The sequence below is a fragment of the Falco punctatus genome, assembly GCF_963210335.1.
Source record: "Falco punctatus genome assembly, chromosome: 9".
Taxonomy (NCBI): Eukaryota; Metazoa; Chordata; class Aves; order Falconiformes; family Falconidae; genus Falco; species Falco punctatus.
Genome location: NC_137589.1, coordinates 14,832,053 through 14,853,727, shown reverse-complemented (window position 1 = coordinate 14,853,727; position 21,675 = coordinate 14,832,053). Strand labels below are relative to the sequence as shown.

Genomic DNA, 21,675 nt, shown 5'->3' with positions numbered 1-21,675 from the left:
AAGACTTTAAAGAGGGTTTTTTTCTTAACAATATACAGAGATAGGTAGTGCCGTTACCTTGTTAAGATGAAAACTAGATCAAACTAGGAAAAAATCCCCAAACTCATTTTCCACACTGAAGTAATTTTGGATGTGATAACTTCAGGGTTTTTTGTTTATCAGAATATCTTTAGCTTCTTTATTCCTTTCACTGAATGACATCTTCACTTCTTTGAAGGTCCTTGATCACCATATTCAAACTGGATGGCAATGACAGCTCATGTGCAGAGTACTCTTGGTTGCTTTCTTTGAGGCTCGCCTAATTTAAGGAGCTGGTGAGCAGAAGAGTTTTGGACTGTCTCCTGCACCACGTTTGCCTGTCAACTGCCAGAGCTTGTACTCTGTGCATTCCTGGAAGCTAGAAGGCAATAGCAGACAGGGTACATGTAGGGTGAGGGGGGGTTTGGCCCAGTCTAGATCCACTCAATTAGCAAAAGAAGTCTCACCTTTTTCTGTTGGCTTCTAGCCCTTGTTTCAAATTCTCCCAGCTGCCAGTGCTTGTCCTCACACATCTGGCTGAAAGATAATCTGTTTCTTTGCAGTAGTTTAATCCAGGTTTTAGATTACATTATCTGACCTAAATTTTCATGTTAATTTGGGTGTTCCCTTTTAAGGACTGAGCTAAAATGCGGAAGTGACACGTGCAGCAGAGCCAGACTTGTGTTTTAGTAAGACCTCAGTCCTAGAAAAGCTGAGGTATGTGTACAACCACCCTGACTTTGGTAGGACTCACAATATTTAGGCAGAGGAGTGTAACGTGTAGAATCAGTGCCTAAAATTTCACTCAGGGTTTGTCAGTGTTTAATTCAGGTGCCTCATATTCCACAAATTTTCAAAAATACCAGTGTTTCTGCTTTGGTAAGAGAAAAAAAAGATCTGCAGATCTGCACCCCCATCTTTTATACGGGAACATTCCCAATTATTTTAAAATCGTAGCTACATTTAGGAAGACCCCCTGTACTGCAGGGAGTCCCAGAAGCAGGCAGCCTTTTAGAAAACGTATTTGCTGTGTATTTGAAAGGAGCATACAAGTAATTCATTTTCCTTTTATCAGCTTTTTTTTTTTCTTTGTTTTGTTTCTCATGTAAAGTTATAGCACATTTTGATCCTTTACATCTTACAGTTAGTTACAGTTATTTCTCTTCACAGCTCCCCCTTTTTTTTTTTTTTTATTTCCCTTTTTTCCACCTTTCAAATAGGGACTCTTGATTTTGCATGAAATCTGGTCTGTAGGTGGCCACAAGTGAAGCTGTTAAGAATTTATTTTAAAAACAAGAAGATCCCTCCTGCTGTGAAGACAATCTGTTAAAATAATATGCACAATTGAACATGACCTCGTCTCCTTTTAGACAGTCAAAGTTTCTGAAAGAAGGGAAACTGGCCTCTCTTATCCTGAAACAAGGGAATTTTCCAAGGTTAGCTTCTCTGTAGTGTGAAATGTCTTAGCCTTCTCTGAAACAGTCAATTTCATGAGGAATTACTTTATACTTTATTTTGACAACCATTGAGGGAAAAGGCTTTAGGCTAAATGTGAGTCCTGCATTTTGTGTATTTTAGAACAAAAAGCTCAGTGGATTCTCTTGAGGGAACTTATTCATGCGTGAGTAACATGAGCAATTAAGAAATGAAATTATTATCTTAAATTTAGTTTGGCTGAGACTGTAAAAAGGGAGTAGCCATCTTGCAAGCAACTGTGATGTCTTAAATTGCCACACAGCTCTTAGAAATAATTCCTTTATATTTGCCAGTCATTCCCTATCCTTAAAAAAGGTACAGTGTGGCTGCTGCAGAAGTCATTGGAAAAAGTAATGATACTGAAATGTGAAACACTCCTTCTCCCAGTCTTCAATATAGACATAACTGGAAACAAGACTTCAGTTTGTTGATGAAAACAAGTACTGCATTTCCAAACTGGAGAAATATTTAATGCTTTTTTTAAATTCCAGAATAAGGCATAAGGGTAGTCTTCCATGAAATCACTGTTCCAGTTCCAAGTGTTTTTTCTCTGATCAGTAGCTGAAGACGTATTTTGGGGGATGAAAAGACTGGCTCAAGCCTCGCAAGGTACGTCAGCACTCATAGGAGTAGTGCCTGACTGCACACCGAGCCCTCAAGGCCAGGTACCTTGCCCTGGCCATATTCATATCATCAGGGCCCTGAGGGCTATTCTGGAGCCATGCCCAGCTATCCTACAGGGGCAGGAGTTGAGCGAGGTGCATTTGCTCACCAGGGGAAGTTGGTAGTGAACACTAAGTGGAGCTGGCATGCATACCTGCAGGCAGGCAGTGAGGGCTGCTCTGGCTGGAGACTGCCCACACACTTGGTGGGGTTCGTCATCTCTGACTTTGATGTCCGCTGTGCAGAGTCCACATCTGAGTTAGATGACAATAAGGCCATTGTAGTCAATGGGGATCTATTTATTGTCACTGACAGAATCTAGAGAGAGAGAGTCATCTGGGTGCATGCAGTACGTGGTGGGCTGTTCTCCAGACTTGGGTGTCACACAGGTCAGTGTAAGGTTGCTCAAAGCTGGCCTGTTGCTGACACCCACCCTTTATGCGGGAAGCACCGGTGCTTTTGCTGCCCTGAGTACCTTTGTCTCCTGTGTAGGAGGTCAGGGATATTTCTCACAGGTAACCCCTCTACTACTGTCAGGTGCAACAGGCGGGTAACACACGCTGAAACATTAGGATAGCAATTGACTGACACACCCAAGACCTGCAACACATTCTTCCTGCAACCACAGGTTCAAATCCCATCTGTGTTAAACTTAGAAGTCTAAAGTAAACTTAGGAGACTTTCTGTTCCTTATGGATAGATCCATGATACATAGGTAATGAATGTGATTTGGTCGTACTTTATTCCCACTTCCCATGGGCATAATTACAAAGCAAAACAGGACATTCTTCCTGCACTACTTACTTTTTTTAAGTACGTGTCTTGTAACAAGGTAAAAAGACAGTTCTGTAGTTAGTGCCTGTTTGTGCCTAGCACAATGCATTTTGAAGATAGAAACATACTGACCATATTTCTAAGTACAAGTACTTGTACTTCAGGGCAAAGCAGCTGCCAAAATCTCCTGGCCTAGATTCATCATTCTGTTTTGGTGAGGTACAGTGACTTACAGCCAAGGCAGAGCCAGTTAGGCCAGGGCTGATCAGTCTCCTTGTCTGTCTTTCTCCACAGCGGTCTGAATGTTGATGGATTTATCATGTTATTTGTCATAATTTTTACTGGATTATTCTGAATAGGAAAATATTTTTCTCCTAATATATAATCATTTTGACTTGAGCAAAAAGCAGCTCATTTAATTGTTCAAACAACTGACTGACCAAGCAATTCCCTCCCCCAACTATGCTGTGAAGGGAGGTTTACATCCTGTGTTTTTTTAGGTTGAATAAGGCTGCTGGAAAAAATGGAGCCAAACATGTTCATGTGATGTATATAAACCAGTGATTTGCATGTGATTTGCCAAGTTCTAATTTACTAATTAGAGTGTTAGTGTGTCTAAACCACAATTTTAAATTAGTATGCATGGTAAAATAAACAAGCTAATCGAAAACAGGCAAATTAAAGTTCATACGAAATCGTATCTATAGATAAAAATCTGTTCTTTCAGTAATATATTTCCTTACAATTTGTCCAGATAGTGTCATTTCTTGAATGGGGTCACAGTGGTGCTGCTAGTCACAATGCTCAGACCCCTGCATGGATCCAGGTTTTCTAGACCACAGTATTAATACAAAATGCACCAGTACAGTTGTGTAATACAGTATTAGTATCCAAACTATAACAAACTAGCCTTTGCCTGTGAAGTATGCTTGGAAGCACTTTCAGCCATTTTCATATATTGAATGCTTAAAGAATATTAATAACACGCTTCTGTTTTCAGTACTTACATTATAAAATGAAGTGTTAAAGTTAATTAGCAAAATGTCATGAATATTCCGCTTTATATCATTGGGGAGAAGTATTGAGTATCAAAGGATGTATCAACCTTTATTATCATGACCATGGAGATACTGAGATGCACCTTAGAATTCTGATTTTGGTTTCCCAGTTCAGTATTTCTTTTATTCCAAGTTCTCAACAATATCTGCAAACATGCCATTCTGGTTTGTATATTATGTTTTGCAAATTATCTGTTACAAGACTTATACATATATATAACTATACTTTAAAGAGTCATTTTGGTCAAACGTCAAAGACCAAACCCAAAACTGTCTTCCAAAAATAATAAATAAAGCAGAATAGTTCAGTTTGGTATGAAATCTCAGTTTGCATTCAAATAAATTGTTAGGCAAGATTTGGAAAAATATGTATATTTTCAGAAATGCTGAAGCCCTGTAATCATCATGTTCAGGGGAAATTGCAACCTCTCAGTACATGTAATAGCAAGTATTTTCCTTGGGAGCTGATACTGCTAGCAAAATAACTGATGGAGGTGCTGGGCCAAGGAAAGGAGAGTGGCAGCTGAGATTGTGTCTCAGCCAAACCCAGGAAAATACATGCCTGCCTTCTTCAGGAAACGGAGGAAACTCAGTAGAGTAACCACCTTCCCAGCTTGCTCTCTGAGTTCACAGTTTGTGTTACTCACTCTTGTGAGAGAACAAAGAATGAAAACATCTAGCAGCACCAAGAAGGAACAGTTATTTAAGGTTTTCATTCCTCAGAGCTGTGGCCAAGAAGAAGTTGATGGCTAGAACTGCCTAGGACTGGGGCATGTATTTTTTCCCTCTGCAGTGATGTGAGAGGGATTGCCATTGCAGTTTGAATGCTTCCCAGGTTAAATGTGGGATGTGGTATTTCTGGGAAGGGAGGACCAAGCTAGCTTTTGTACACAGTATTGCTAAACAGAATTAGAGGGGTTTAAGTCTGATTGATAGACATAATACTCATGAAGTTTATGTTCACCTCATGACACCATACATGGTACTTTTGGGGGGTGAGGAGAGTCTTTCTTTGGGTCTGGAGGGTTTTGTTGATCTCATTCCTCTTTGCCCCCTCTGAGACAGGGATACTAGCTGGGCCCTGCTGTAGGGGATCCAGGGAGATGATCCAGGTGAAGAATAATATTTTGTCATGATGTTGCAAGATTAGTTTTCAGTTAGCATGTGAAAACTGCTGCAAGCACCAGGGTCTCAGAGATGGGGTGTAACTTCCCATTAAACACAGGTTTGGGTTTAAAAATCACCTGGCTTTATCGATGGAACATGTCAGCAAACATATTACAACTTTACAAAGGGTAAAAATTATTCATCCTCCACAGTTCTGCTGCAAAAAGGGAGTTTTGCTCTTTTGTCATGTTTCTTGCAAGGAAAAGGTTAAGAGCCTGTGCTTTAAAATTCTTCCTGTTTTTAAATCATAAGGCCAAAGGTGTTTGTTACAGGATTGTTTGAGTCCCAGTAGCAGCAGAAAGTCCAAAAGTAAGAATATCTAAAGCCGTCTCTGTTGAGCACTGGACCAATTTCCTCTTTGCAAGTCCTTAGTTCTAAACTTGCAAAATTGAAAAGCTTTGTGGAGTTGATGCATGAGGAAACTTTTTGCTTGCCAGATTAATTTATTTTTTTGCAAAATTGAGTATTTTAATCTTAAGGTAAGTAGAAAAACTTTGCCATTTTCTTAGGAAAACTAGAGGTTTTTTCCAACCCATGGAAACTGCATTTTAGTGTTGGAGAAAGCATGAAGCAAGACTTAAAATGTTTCATTAATGTTAGAAGTTAATTATGAAAGGTTGGGCCCCCGTATTTTGTTATAATTGTTAGGAATATGGCTCCCAACTAGTCTGGTTTAGAAATTTTGTTTCTCTCAGAGACTTGATACTTCTGTGCCAAATCGCCATATTTTTTTTTCCCCAGTGTAGGCTTCACATGGCTTCCCTCAATTATTTCTACCTTCATAGTGGACCGAAAATCTGAAAGGACTGATTGATACAGGCCAACAAATGAGAGATTTTCACACCAGATCCCCACATTTTATTGATTCTTGCATTACCTCAAGCAAAAAGTAATTGTACTAAGAACTTTTATGAAGGGTGTGTGTTATTTCCATCCACTATTGTGTGTCCTGGGGACACGTCAGAGCAGCTCTACAATTCCCTTTCTGTAAAAGTGAACTACCATGAAGAGAGATGGATATAATGAATTTCAACAAAAGTGTGGCAGGGTCTTTGCCCCTGAGACTGTGCTGGATAAACCAATGAAAAATATGTTCTCAGGATCTACTAATGGTACTATAGTTAAAATTAAAAATACCAAAGGACTAATATTGTGAGATCCCAACAGAAGGAACTTATGATGTTTCATACAGTGTGATGCCAGAATAGATTCTCAAAATAAATTTATTCCTTCTTTTTCCCAACTATACATTTGAAGCTTCAGTTTGACTCTTATAGTTTGCACTCTAGCTTCACTCTTGTTTTCTTTTTTTTTTGTTGTTGTTGTTGTTTTGTTGCTACTGATTGTGGCCCTGATTAAAAGAGCAGGTGCTCTTATACCTCTTGCAGGACCTCACTAAGATCATGTAATCCGGGCTGTGTGGCTTCTTATGACCCGCAGCAGAATCCTATTTTAGAACAGACATTTAATGAAGTGCAGTGTCAAGAGACCACTTTAGGAAATTTTCAGGTGAGTTACAAGGCCTGTTGCAAATGGTATCAGGGGTTAGAAAAATGCTTGCTGGCTGTGAAACCCCAGAAAATGGGACTTTGAACTTTCCAACTCTTCTGATATATCTATGGAAATCCTGATGTCAACAAAGGCACTGGGATATATTAATCTCATACACAATTTACATAAATAATTTTCTGTTGCATCAATGTCAGCAAGTAGTAGAATGGCTAAAAACTCACCTTTAAGACTTCTTCTAGGTTTGGGGCCATCAGCTCTTGATCTGCAGAAGTATTTCTGATTTAGGCCACTACTGAACAGATTTCTAAACATGATTTTATTTCCTGGGTTTTGTGGTCCTTTGAAAGATCGTAACTCGGGAAATTAAATTACCAGTCATTTTCCAGTCACGGCCTTTGCCTGTCAATAACATTAATCTTCCTGCAAGGGAATTTAGATGTTCTCAGAAGGTAGGAAAGCCTTTGGCACAACCTTGCACTGACTGTCTGGCAGAGCTCTGTTGACTTGTGTGGAAGATGGTTTAATCTGTTCAGTGTTCGATCTCAAAACCTGTCAGATCTGTTATTCTTCTGAAGCGTACATAAAAACAGCAGTGACTTGCAGATTTCTTAGCAACAAAACAATTTAGGACATAGCGAAGAAAGACTTGTGGATGTCAGTCTCAACTGCTGTGACTTACTTATCTGAAGGTCTGTCATATGTACATATTTCAAGTTTGGAGCAGTGATTGTGTATACCCATTCCACAGACATTCTCCAGCAGGTTAGGAATACTTACAACTCGCCTACCTTGCTTGTAGCCATGTCCACTTTCACTTTGATCACTTTATTTCAATTGAAAGATCACTCTCTGTATTCTTGAGATCCCTCCAAGAAGTAATCTGAAGCTGCAAGAAGACATAATTCTACTTATTAAATGGCACCTTTCATTTTCTCTGTGATTGATGCTAAAGTGATAATGGATCATCTGCACAGTAGTAGTTCTAGGTAGAACATGTCCATTTTCTTATTTTTGTGTAGGTGTTAGAAAAAGAAACGGCAACTTTCTGAATATTTTTAACCCCTACAGGAACTGCATTCTGCAGCTGGAAAGAGTTTCTACCAGGTATTATGGTTCTTTCACAAGGAAGAGTATTTCTTTTCTAAGTAGCTCTCAGCTACCAAATCAATCACCAACTGGCATGCACTGTCATAATGGAAAAGGAGTGGTATTTAGCACCAAAATATCATCTAAAAAAAAAGTCTGAAGTATCAGGGCTTTTATTAATTAAAAAGAAGTAGAAATAAATGTTCTCAGACCTTTCTGCCCATAAACAGAGAGATATAAATTTTTCCTTACTGATCCAGGCTTAGTTTTTTCCTGGCCATGGAAAGGAACCCAGGTACCTGTGTCACTCTCTCCGCTAAGTCAGGGAGAGTTACCTCTCTGGTGGGTGGGTGGACGGGTGAGGATTTGAGCTCCTCCACACACACATGATTTCTCAGTATGGAAACCTGAGCTGTCTTATTCCAAGAAGTTCCTGCTGGAGACAGCAGCAGAAGTGGGGCATATCTGTTAGGGTAAGCAACAGTCCTCAAGAGGTTGGGAGGCAGGGGATAAGACCTGGAGTGAATCACAGCCCCTGGGAACCTCTCCACCACTACAGGAAAACACATTATTGCCTGAGGAAGGATCCTGGGGAGGTGTCTGTCTTCTGGATAGCTTCTTTGTGAGGGAATACACTTGAGATTAGATCTGAATGTAATACATCCCATACCTTGGGTTAGCTCATACTGTATTTCTAAGATCGGTCAGTAACAATGTGACAGCCCTTGTCACTGAGAAACTGATGGAAGAACAAAAATTTGTAGTTTTGATGTAGTATTGGCATGGAGCTTTTTAAGGCAACCTTTTCCCATTAACTGGGAAATGGTAGGGTTTGGGATATTGTTTTTTTAACTTGAAACTTTTTGAAGAAACCTTTCATCTTGGGTGGTTTGGGGTTTTTTCCATTTAATTTCTGATAAAATTTTATAGAAATAATAGCTTGGACAACTTTTCAGAATTTCAAAATAACCCTTATGTAAAATGGGACAATTTTTTTACACCCATACTTAACTTTTTAATGTGCTATTTTACGTAGTACCTGAGGAGGGAAGAACCTTTCCTTATGCTGTTCAGAAGCACTGACAAAATCTGAGCATTCCTTTACAGAGGAATGTTACTCAGAGAATTGTGTAAACACCACATGTGTGCATGGATGGAGGAGAATATGATACAGCAGGACATCAAAATATACTGCTTATGAGAACAGAGTTTCAAAAGATAAAATTGAAATTGTTGCGCCAAGTGAAATGTTTGACTTTTATTAGTAAGTTTGTTTTAATTGGGAAACTGTGATACAGTGGTCAATAAGTCTTGCAGCAGAGAAAAAAAGGAGTAATGACTGAGCCACGTGGAATAAATTAGCTGTCAAAGGAGCTGCTCTTCTATCAGCAGGTTTCACATCCTTACTATCTAGGTTATGCTTCTCACAGCTGCAAACAGTACAAGATAGAATGATAAAGGGTCCTTCAACTGTGTTTCAGGCTTGGAGAACAGCGGTGCTGTTGCAAAGAGGCTTTTGTTCTGCATGTTTACTGGACAAAATGTATTATATTTCATATTTTTTGCAGCATGATACACTTGAGTTTTTTTCAGGTAGCAGGGAAGTTATCAACAGGAAATGGTGCTGACTCAGATGTAGACTGCATAATGACACCTGGGGGTTCTTTTAATGGCATACATATTTGCAAGATGTTTCTTGCTGTTTCTGTGAACTTATTTGAATAACCTTGCAAGACGTTGGAGGGAAAGTCAATATCATTCTTCTATCTCCACCTCCTTTTTCTACACACACTGAAGCACTGGAAACTTTTTAGGTTACTGGAGGAGAGAAGAAAGTCCAGGTTTCATCTGTGAATAAAGACCTTGGAAAGTAAGAGCAAAATAAAGTTCATAATGCAGTTGACTCATTGTCTTTTTAGCAAGGAGCAACAGCCTGCTCCGGCAGTGGGGAGTCTCACTGCTTTCCAGGAGAGCTCTGTATCAGCATCACTTACGTGATTAAACCTGTCTTACTAGAGAGGCAACAAAACTATGTCTCCTCTTTCAGAAGAATAGGTGGTATAGACAGCTTGAAGTGAAATGTAGTCCACTGTCCTGGACATTCTGGATGAATGCAAAAAGGTGCTCTAGGTGATGGCCAGAAAAACCTATGCCAGAAAACTCTCTCCTTTCTTCTGTCTGCTATTTGCCATTTAAACTGTTTTAATATTTGAGTTATAAACTCCAAGTCACATTTTGCCTTTTTCTTTAACTTAGGGCTGATGGGTGATGTTTTATCAGGTATCCTGTTGGCGTTGGTTCCTCTGAGACCTTACTGAGACTATTCTGCAAATGATAAAGACAGTCATCCTAAGCACCAGCTAACAGACCCATGGGAAGAGTATCAAGACACAAAGGGATGCGTTCTTCGCTGTAAGTCATCTCTCTTCCTTTTTCACATTTCTTTACCTGTAATTGCCAATTGTCCTGCAGCGTATTTGGAAAGATTTTACACAATATACGGCCCCAGACCTCAAGCCAGAAATATGACCTTTCTGTCTGTGCAAGGATCCTTTTTATTTTGGTGGTACTCTGCAGTGGTATTGGGGTCCTTTCTCACATGTCAGACTAGGACAAATAGTGAACTTGTGAACATGGCACATTTAATTTTTTTGTTGCCCAGATTCTTTTGGGAATGTTTCCAAACAAAATTCATAACAAGGAGTTGAGAAAACTAGGCTACTCCACTCTGAAAACTCTAAGCTATTATTGCTATAACTAGGGATTGCCAGACTTGTTGAGGCTACCAGACAGGCACTGCTCTTGGACCTCCTTTTCCTTTGCGGGGTGCGTCATTTGAAGCAGTAAAAACATGAGGAACAGCTGAGGGAACTGGAGGAGTTTAGCCTGGAGAAGTGAAGGCTCAGGGGGGACCTTATTGCTCTCTGCAGCTGCCTGACAGGGGCTGTAGTCGGGGGGTGGGGTGGGGGTGGGGGTGGGGGGTCAGGCTCTTCTCCCAGGTAACAAGCGACAGGACAAGAGGGAATGGCCTCAAATTGTGCCGGGGGAGGTTTAGACTGGATATTAGGAAAAGCTTTTTCACTGCAAGCACGGTCAAGCATTGGAACAGGCTGCCCACAAGTGTTTAAAACGCACATAGATGCGGTGCTTAGGGTCATGGTTTAGTGGTGGGCTTGGCAGTCCTGGGCTAATGATTAGACTTGATGATCTTAAAGGTCTTTTCCAACCTAAATGATTCTATGTTATCCCTGTTCTGTTGGGGAATTCTTTGTAGGAGGGGAAGGAAGGGGCTTGCTGCAAAAAAATAAAAAAATAAAAAATTGCAATCCAGAATTGTTTCGTTGCTTTTGCCATTAGAATATTGGTGCTGGATACACAGCCAGGGGCTGATCTAGGCTGCAGCTTGGCTTGAATTGTCTGAAAATCTGCCAGTGGAAAGATCACTTTTCCTAGATGAATTTTAAAGAAGGTGGGGAGAAAGGCTTCTGGAGAGGAATATAAAAAAATTTAAATGAAGAATAAATACATGTGAAAGAAAGAATCCTCTCCTTTCTTTCCTCCATTTCCCTGCTGTTCCTGTGATGAGGGACATCGTTGTTCTTCATACAGCTTTTATTCTTTCCCTCATTGCACCTCTTATTTCCCCCTTTACAGCTGTGCTCTTCAAAGGGCTTGTTGCTGCAGAATTACAAGGAGTTTCTATAAATCTCACACTTGCTGTTCATCTGGGCTCTGCCGGTCTCACAGATTCCTGTGTTTTAGATATCAGAAAGTGTCCTGCATGGCTGGGTCAGCATTCTGCCAAGCTGTACTCCCTTTCCCCATTGCTACCCTTCCCCTGCTAAACCCTGTAATTTTCATGCCGGGCTGGAACAGCATTCAGCAGTGCTCTGCACAGGAGAGGGACTCCAGGAAGAATGCCTTTTATCTGCACCTGGGAAATTAAATAGTGCATCACCCCACTGATCTTGGCAGGCTTGGTAATCCTTGAGTAGATTTCTGAGGCGTTCGGGGCCCAGTGTTGCTGTATGCAAGCCCAGGAAAAGACTTGATGTGCTTTGGGTATAGAACATGCACAATTTGTGCCAAAGAATGAAGAATAATAAAAAAAAAAATATATATATATTTTTTTTTTAGAAACTCAACTGTATCTTTCTTTGAATTTATTTGTGGAGGATGCCACATTTCCAACATATTATGGGCCGTATATTTTGGGTCCAAATACCCTCTGTTTTCTGGAAGGAAATTCAGAACTGTTAAGCAGGCTGCATTCAAGAATCAGCAGGTCTATGTCAGCCCAAAGGCATTGATCAGACTGATTGCAAAGGCTTCTGACTGGTATATATAATAGGACCTGTTCCTTTGAAACAAGCATCGTTTTGTCTTCTCTAAGTAGTGAAATCCTGTCTCTCAGAAAGGGAAGAAGAGTAAAATCAAGCTGCAGTGTGATGTGTTGCACATGTGGCAGGTGAGCTGTCTCCCTAGCCTGAGATGGCAATGGATATCTCCTCCTCAGAGCTACCAGCCTAACAGCCTGTTGTTGCTGCCCAAACCAATGTTAATATTAAGAGATCTACGGTAAAAAAAAAGTTTAACAGTAGATCGATAAATAGACAGGCATGTAGTTTTTATATTTATCCAGGACTATACTATCATTGGGAAAGGGAAAAAGTCGATGTGTGGTTATATCACCACACATTGTGTGGTTGTGAGGAGGCAGCGAGCAGAGTAGCTCTGGGCATCTTCAGAAATACTCAGAAGAGCACATCCACGCATACTCTGAGAGATCAGCTGAGCACATAAAAAGTCATACCTCTTCTGTCTGTCACATCAAAAACCTACATGTGAAACCTTTATTGAAAGGTTTCACTAAGCAGCTTATCTGCAGTATAGAGTACTTCTTATTACCTGCACACCTTTACTGGATGCCTGGGAGGTACAGATCTTCTGTTTGGGTCTGAGAAAGGAGTAGATTTGGGAATAATGCAAATACCTGTTTTCTTTAGCAGCACGAGATAATGTCATGCCAGAGAATAGAAGATACAAAGGTAATAGGCAGGCTGTTCATTATCTCATTCAGAAGTTACAAGAGCAGTTAAATTTCTAGGGGTTTTCTACTAAAGCCCTAAAAATTCCACTAGTCTAATAATGACTCACATAAAGATAATATAGAAAGAAGTCTCCTGCAAAACAGTGGTAAACTCAAAGCGGCACACAGGAGCTTATACTTGGATTGAATTTGGAGTAATTCAACAATGAAGATTAAAGGCAAAAAATTTCTGCTGGGAAAATTAGGTCTAAAATGCAGTTTTAAGTCCAGCAGTCTCAGTTGAAGGATGTAAATTCATTTAGCTTTTCATACTGGGAGCGGAGGGAAGAACTTTTCAAAACATCAACACTGTTGTTGCAGGTGTCTAAAACTCACTCAGTGTATAACATTCCTTTGGATAATGACTTACAACATTCAAAACAAGGCCATAAGCAGCAACAGTGCAATTTATTACAACGAGAGACGTGCTAGGAGACAACAGTGTGACTTCCTTTTGAAAGATACTACTGCGTTGTCATAATGATCACACATGAGAAGGTTATTTAGAGCTGTTCCCTTGTGCTGAGACTTGGCCTTTGTAACTGACCTGATGCCTAGAAATTGAATTAGAGACAGTGGAGCACTGATATGCTCTGCACTTTTTAATGGGTTCCTCTGTAGAATGACGTTGTGAAGTAGATGTGATTTGTATTGGAAAGGTTTTACCTTCCTAGTAACTTAAAAAAATGCCCTGGGATTTTCCAGCTGTCAAAAGATTCAAGCAAACATCAGTCAGCCAACCAAACACTTAACTTTGTCAGTCAACAGTGCAAAATTCACCTCTTGAAATACCTTGAATATTTGAGTGAATATGTACTGTATTTTTGCTATTTGTATGTTATTATTCTTCCATTTCATTTACTTCATTGTTCCTTGGAAATCCCTATACCATACTATGAAAGCTGGCAGGACTAAGTAGCCTTAATCATTTCACCCTGACTTCCCCAGCAGTTTAATCAGATGTTTACTAGAAAACAAGCACAGGTTGAAAGCTCCCTAATATATGTGTTACACTTACCTATCCCTGTCAGAAACACAAAACCCAGCAGGTAAAAGCAAACCCTGTGATTCTTTACAGAATGTAAGAGATCTATCCTGTTGAAGCTCCAGGTCATGTTTTTGAGACCTTTTGTACAAAATTCTAGTTTTCTTCTTGTGCAAGGAACTGAAGTGCTCATTTGAGACCAAATGACTGGCAGCCCTCCCTTCCCTTGCCAACTTCCTTGTAGGCCATCAAGTGCTGTGACTGTCATATACTACAAGAGATACTAACAGGCAGGAGAAGAACTGCTTATCATCAATCCCCTGATTTCTGCAGCTAGAACCTGAGGAACCTAAGGGTACAGTTTTGAAGGCTATGGGGCCAGTAGGGGCAGAGGCAGAACAGGAACAGAAAATGCAGCAAACACGAAGAATATCTGTTTGGATAGCTTATGCTAAACAGCTGCAGAATACACGTGACCTGTGAGAAAAGCTGCAGCAGGGGATCAGAGCTGTAGAAGCTCTCTCCGGTGCTGGAAGGACTGCCAGATAACTTTTGAAATTAAGGTGTACTGATCTCTGACAACAGAGGTATGTAAAGAACGACCCTCATAGGCAGACAAGCCTGTATATTTCTCTCACATATTTGCATATAGATATGAATATACTTACTGGATGTGATTTAGCAATTCTCAGCTTCAGCCATATTCAAACATTATCTACAAAGAGATGTGAAAATAACCATAACAATCCTAAACATGCACATTTATACAAAAATTCTCTCGCATTCAGGCATACGTAGAGTCACGTTTCCAGGACTTCATATACAGTGAAATACAATAATGACATATGCTGCCTACACTGAATAAATGAATTGTTCCAAACTCATCTTTTATAAAAGTTAATTACAAAATCCTTTTGAACATCTCAGATTCTATTTCTAATGATATGTGGTGTTGGATCTGGAACTTGGCAGGTGACATGAATTTTTGAATTGTGTTTGTTATATAAATGACAGGCTTCAGTGGTGCAAATATACAGAAATGCTTTGAGTATGTGAACAGGCAAGTCATGTCCAGGACATACACTGGTTTGCATGTACATTACCAGCAAGAGAACAGCTCCAACCATACAGAGATGACCTTCTTAGTCCCCCAGTCTGGGTTAAGGCAATTGCAAGCACACCTCATCCAGAACTGTCACACCTTCCTTAGCTTTAATTTTCCTTTCAGTAGCAGGTAGTAATCAATGTCCTTTCACTGCATATGGTGTTCTTCTGAAGTTTAAACGCTAATGGTGCCATTTAGTAAAGTGAACTACATTAGATTATACAATATAACTGTAAATTGGAAATTGTTTAAGCTTTCAAATTTGTTTTATACCATTAGATTTTCTCATGATTCGTTTGTCATTCTAATTGGATTTTAACATGTACTTTGTGTTTCAAAACCTGAAATTATGAAGATTGCATAACAAAGAACCTTTAGGAACAGGCAGCCCCCCAAGCTGTGTTTAATTTAAAACAGATCAGTAAACAAGGAAGGTGAAGAGTCACAAAAATACTAAGTAACAGTGATGCTGCCTTAGAAATCAAATGATTAATTGCAGTGGTAATAAGCAGAGTGATTAAGTTTGTTTGTTTAAATCCTACTGCAGCATTAGAATAGCTCAGTTGAGCAGCATACTAAGAATGATTTTTACCTTTGGTCTTCCACCCTTCATCCAGGTCTTTCATTTATTCTTGGTTTACTTGACGTTGCACAGGATTACCTGGTGAAGTTAATTGAAAACTCTTTCTGCTAGAAATGGAGCAGAACAGTAACTGGTTGATTGCCCTTCTAAACAACACTGGGAGACCTGTAAGTCCATGTGATAAGGGTCTTCTCATCCCTTCTTTGGAGTACTCAGGTGTGTTTTCTGACTGTAGAAGTCTGGATGATCATGTTAATCTATGCCAAATTTCTGTAGAGAATCCCAGGCTTTCCATGGGCACAGCTTAAAGCAGGAGCCTGAGCTTGTCCCCAGCCATAGTTGGTATCTTCATGTACCCTGGCAGACTTCAGACTTCACAGCCTTTACATCCCTTTTTAAATGCAATCATTACAATCGCAAAATAATTGTTAAAACTCAAAGTGGATTTTTTTTTTTTTTTGCTTTGCTTCGAGACATTGAAACACAAGTCATATGTATCCCAGTAGTATTTCATGCTATATTTTGAAAACAAGTAATTGTATCATAAACTGCATCTTAGCCAGCTAGGAAATGGGCATGATTTTACTGATGTCCTGCTGTGATATTGTACTTTAGGATAGTAAATGGGTGTGGATTGAGTCTGTTTCTACAGCCCAGGATGTTATGCCAGTGACCTCAAGAGCATCCATTCATTCTCTCCCATTCTTGTATTCTGAGGACTAGAAGTAAGATCTTAGATACCAGTGTTCTGCTACAGTTCTCTGACATTTGAAAGTATCACAGTGAAAAGGATGAGAGACAGCACTTGGCTGGGATATAAAAAACCACATGTTTAGCATCCTCACTAACTGGGATTTGTTGGTGTGTATCTGACATGTCGACTGCATCTGCAGTATTTCATTCCTTTTCTTGCTCTCTGACTCAGCTCTCTTTTGGAAAGATGAAGAATAATTCTTTCCCCCATGAGAAAAAAGCTGGAGGAGATCAGCTTAGACAGTTGAAAAGAAAGCTGTCACTGAGATAGGCAAAGTGTGCTCTAAGTCCTTTGTCCATTTTTTTATCCTTTTCATTTCTCTCTGTCCAGTGTGCCCATCTTTGTGTGAAAACCCTTTCAGTGAAGAATCCAGAAAATGCACGTACAATAAAATCAGAGGTACATCAATTTGCAAACATAAAAAAACCCCAACAACCTTTCCCTTTATTTCCATTACTTATTTTTACAACAAGGAATATTTAGCACTTCAGGCTTCAATACACAAAAATTTACACAGGTGTTGTATGTTTTTAGACCAGATGGGCTTTTTAGACAAGAGCATATTGGATACAGCAAAACAAATCTACAGTTTTTTAAGGTTCTTTTTTTTTTTTTTGCAATGTGTTAGTTCTCATGAATACATCAACAGAGTTGTGCTTCTTTCTCTAAAACAAGTGTAAGACAGACAGCAGATGTGCTAATATCCCCACATTGCTCTGCTAAACCAGTGCACACCAAGCCATATGGATGCATTGATATTTCCAAGGTACCAGCATTCAGAGGCTTTCAGGCCTTTTCCTGACAGGTATAACATGACAGAACAGCAACTGTTTATGGTGGTGATCTGAATAATTCCAATCTTTTTTCCTCAGAAGTTGAAATGTGACTGTCAAGCAGCTATTAGTTAGCAGTAGCTCCTTAGCTAGGCTAGTCTCAAATCGCTAACTTCAAAGTGAAGTGTACACTCCAGGAGGTGACTGGAAGAAGCTGAATTATTTAAAAACAACAGTACTGGGCTATATTATTCACAATTTGCATTATAATAGTTTCCAGATGAAGGATCAATGTTGTGGCAAGGTATCATATACGCAGTATGAGAAATCATAGTCATCTTCCACTTTGGAAGATGAGTTTCTGAGTAGATCTCTCATTCCCAGGAACTCTGGAGTTCTCAGGGATCCTGAAATGTTCCCCTGCATTCACAATATTCCTTCCTTTATTCCCAGCTTAAAAAGACTTTATTACAGGAAGGAACAATTCCCTTTTTTTCCAGGAGAACATCAGGTCTGCTTTCCCTGTTACTGCGGGTCCCTGATCAGACAGTGAGTTTGTTACAGGTGTGTGTGATGAGGGATTTTTTCAGGAAAAATGTAAACACAAACCAGGCCAGAACATTTTCTGTCTTCATTTCCCTCACAAATTGTTGGCCTTGTATTAAAGAACATGAAGAGCTTCATCTAAAAAAAATTTAATTTAACAGGTTTTTATGAACATCACATATATACCATGAGAAAGACAAAATTCTTGAAATGTTTTGTTTTGTTAGAAACTCATTTTTTCCTGACAAATGGATTTCAGAGGAAACTATCCACAAGGCCCTGCTCATTGGTCTGTGTGACTGGAAAAGAATGAAATGTCTGAACCAAGAGGAATAGAACCCAAAACCTTTTGTTGAATAAGTTAATGTCTGATTGCAGCTGGCAAGGGACAGAGCTAAGTCAGATCAGGAGGAAAACTTTGGAGTCCCTAAATCTATGTTTATTTCCAAAAGAAGCTTATACAGGCACTTACTGCTCTACAATATTCATGTCTGGTTTTAGGCATTGCTGGAGTCCAATACGTCTCTCCAGCTTGTTTTAACATCTCAGTTCTAATTTTAACTGGAGTAGCAACATTTAGGAACTGAACTTTGACTTCTGAAAAACATAAGTCATAGTCAGGAGTTAAGCTGGGTAAATCCTGGCCTGCTGAGACAATTCATTTAACCTGTTTTAAAAAAACCACAAACCTTCATCAAACTCTTGGCTAATCTTTGGCTCCTAAGAGAAGAAAGGTATAAATTGAAATTATACATGGGCTTAAAGGGCTTGTAAAAGCACCTGGTTTTTAAGCCTACCTCCTGCATATCTGCTGCCCACTTTATCCATCTGTTTTGCAACAGCATACATGCTGTTTGTTTCCGTCATGGGACTGTTGCAGCAGCGCTGTGCTGCTGCTAACTAGACTCCAGTCCATTAACCTCTTTGCTTAAATGAATCTAAAAGAAACACAAGCCACTCTTGATATATGCATGCATTTGATCATAGAGTTGGAGAATGCTCTTGATATCTGTTTGATCACATATGGGTTCTTTGCACACACTTAAAAAGTAAAAGCAGCAGCAGAGCTAACTCAGAGAAGAAACCTCCTAATGGCTCAGACTTAATGAGGTATTTTTTTCTTGTATAATGAAATCATCCCACTGTAATATTAGTCCTTTTATTTCCCCAAGAGAACTTGGTAAAGTTGTAGTACAGGTGGTTGCTCCTCATTGCCATGAAACACAGTTATTTACAAGGCATATACCTTTCTGATGAAGTGAATTTTTATATTTTTTGCATATGGATGGGGTGAAGCATGCTTCTGCATATCTCAGAAAGGGGTGAGTGTGTGTGTGTCTTTGTGTAGGAGGCTGCCTCAATTGTGTTAAATTCATATTAGGTAGCACTTCAAGAAATGACTGGAAAGTAGAGATGTTGATGTAAAAGGTCACAGACACTAACAGCCTACAGAACAATTCCAGGATACAGTTATTCACAGCTGCCAAAACATAAAGGAAAATAATAAAAAAAGAATGAGGGAAAGAGAAGATTTGAAACAATGGTATCTCTCTGTTGTTATTGCTGTTATACTTTGGTGTTTTTTTGAAACACTCATCTTGGAGAGGAGCTGGGGGGGTAATTTTGAGTTATTTGCTGCTTTCATCTTTTAAATGGCAACAGGAAATATGCATCTTTTGATTCTGCTTTTATTGCATTTTATGTCCTGTTCATCTAGAAGTTTTTGTGGAAATAAGAACTGCGGTAAATATTGATGAAATATATGCTTTTCTGACTGAGAAGGACTTTCAAAGGGAGTCCAGTCTGTTTTTTCAAAGGTTCCAGGCCAAGACAGAACAGGTGGAAAGTCAGAAAAGGGAGAGGCTCGAAGGGGAGAGGTGGAAAGCAGCAAAAAAGAAGGAAGGATGTAGAAGGTTCCGAGAAGAATATAGACTGTTCTTTTGGATGGAAAATATTCTGTTGCTTAAAGAAAATCAATTTCCTCTCTTTTTAAGTCTGGCCGTGTACTAGCTTGTGGCAGAGGCACAGAGAGGAAATGCTTAGCTCTTGAAAGCCATTACAAAAAAGAATGAAAAGCACCAACATCAAATGGTAAGGTTGTGTCTGTGCTGGTCTACCTCTCTCCCTCTCACCAAGACACACAGCCCCACTTATTTTCCTCACAATCCCTTGCAGACAGCAGGGGTTCCAAGCAGGGGACAGAGAATAACAAAAACGTCAGTGTTTATAGTAATATATGTATAGTTCATATGATTTGAGGTAGCTCATGATAAGAAAAATCCTCATCTGTATACACTAGCATTTCTTATGCCAACAAAGTCACAATCAATCATTTTCATCTCTGCTGCTAATAGGTCAGGTGTAGACTTACAGCAATTAAGGAACTGAGCACATCAGAAGCTACGTCTATTGTTCCGATTATAAATCACTTAAATCTTTGATTTGCTGGGTAGAATAGGAACAGACATTTTCTCTTTTTTTTTTCCTCACTGAAATACAGAATTACTATTCTATTTTTAGTCACCCTTTCCTTTCCCACCAGTATTCCCTCCCTTTCAATACAGATCAATAGTTCTGTCCTTTCCAGCAGATATATTCAAAAATCAACCAACGTGCATGCTCTCACCCTGGAAAAGGAGAAAGCCCTGGTCCTTATTTGCATCCTTTTAACCTGACAAATACAGTCCTTCACTGTTTCTGTTTCATCCATTGTTCCTCCTACAAAGAAATTTTTGCAGGGATGGTTCAGAAGACTGCCAATTGTTCATAATATCTTTGCTGCCTAAATTTGCTTCCAACAATGATTATTATCTGATGATGTTCTGAGGAAGTAAGTTCTCTTCATGTGCCTGCCAGATAAGTGTCTAAAGAATTGGATTCATGGAATGCATTTAGACTTAGTCTCAGTCTCACCAAGGAAGCAAATAACTAGAGTCATCAGCCAGGAAATGTAGTGAATGGTGGTCTTGGAAATGTAATGAAGGTGGTCTTGGTCAGCAAGGGCAGAAGGACAGTAGGTGATGTGATGCCACTGCCATTTCTATCTCTTTTCTGGAACTATACAAAAGGATTCAGTCTGCTGGTCTGTCAGCCTACTGTGAAGTTCACTTCAAAAACTGAAGCACATTTTATTGGAAGCAATTATTTTCTTAAGTGAGTGAAATGACATGAGATGTTGGAGTCTAGGAAAGATACGCAGAGATCGACAACTCCACACTTTCCATTTTAGCCATACTTTTGGCAGGAAGAGGGAACATGTCATCCTCGCTTGGGTGAAAGACACGTAGTCCTACTTCCCTATATGATACCTCTCCAAGGAGTGATGAGAATAGGCACATATGGAGAAGAACTCCAGGCCGGTGTGACAATGTCAGTGTTTGAGTAAGGAGAGCTGGGCATTTTGTGGTCATGCAAAAATACAAGAAAATGGATGGTAATTACTGGAGGTACTGAGGACAACTGTAGTGTAATATGTAGAACTGAACTTGATATTAGCTGTCTAATGCTTTGAGATATGTATGGACCAAGTGCCACTTCATAGAGTTAATTTGAGGTCACATAAAATTCAATAACTAATGGAAAATTATTGTAGGGTTTTTTGGGTTTTTTGTCTTTTCATACACTACAGCTACAGTGGTTGTGTGTCTGTGAGTTGGCAGAGAGTTCGGTGTGCTGTGAATAACCTCAGCACATATGGAAACATGAACTAACCTCTGGTAAGTATAAGAGAGTCTTTCCAGATTTAGGTGGAGACTGAGGGATCTAATGTATGGATTCTTAACCAAGAACTTTTCCTGGGGATTTTCAATCATATGCCTATGAAAACAAACACAAGCAACCCCCTCAAGCTAAAATAGCTAAAATAAACATTACTGCTAAGGACATAAAGAAAATGGAATAGTTTATAATGTTTAGTCAGTCAAACCTATGCTTTTCACGAGATGTTCCTGCCATAAATATAACCCTAGCAGTATACATTGTTTATCCAAAATGTTAACATGCCACACAGAATCAAATAACTGTCACTCTGAATGAAAAGGGAAAGGAGATGAAAATTCAGCCCAGCAAATCCTTTTTCTTTTAAAG

The 21,675-nt window shown here is 39.4% G+C and overlaps 1 long non-coding RNA gene across 3 annotated transcripts in view; it reads left to right on the top strand.

Annotated features, from left to right (window-relative positions):
- Positions 1-2,633: 2,633 nt before the first annotated feature.
- LOC308069788 overlaps positions 2,634-21,675 on the top strand; it is a 188,923-nt gene continuing 169,881 nt past the window's right edge. For all 3 annotated transcript variants that reach the window (XR_013930513.1, XR_013930514.1, XR_013930515.1), the window contains exon 1: positions 2,634-10,166. This is a non-coding gene — a long non-coding RNA (uncharacterized lncRNA). The remainder of the gene's footprint in view (positions 10,167-21,675) is intronic.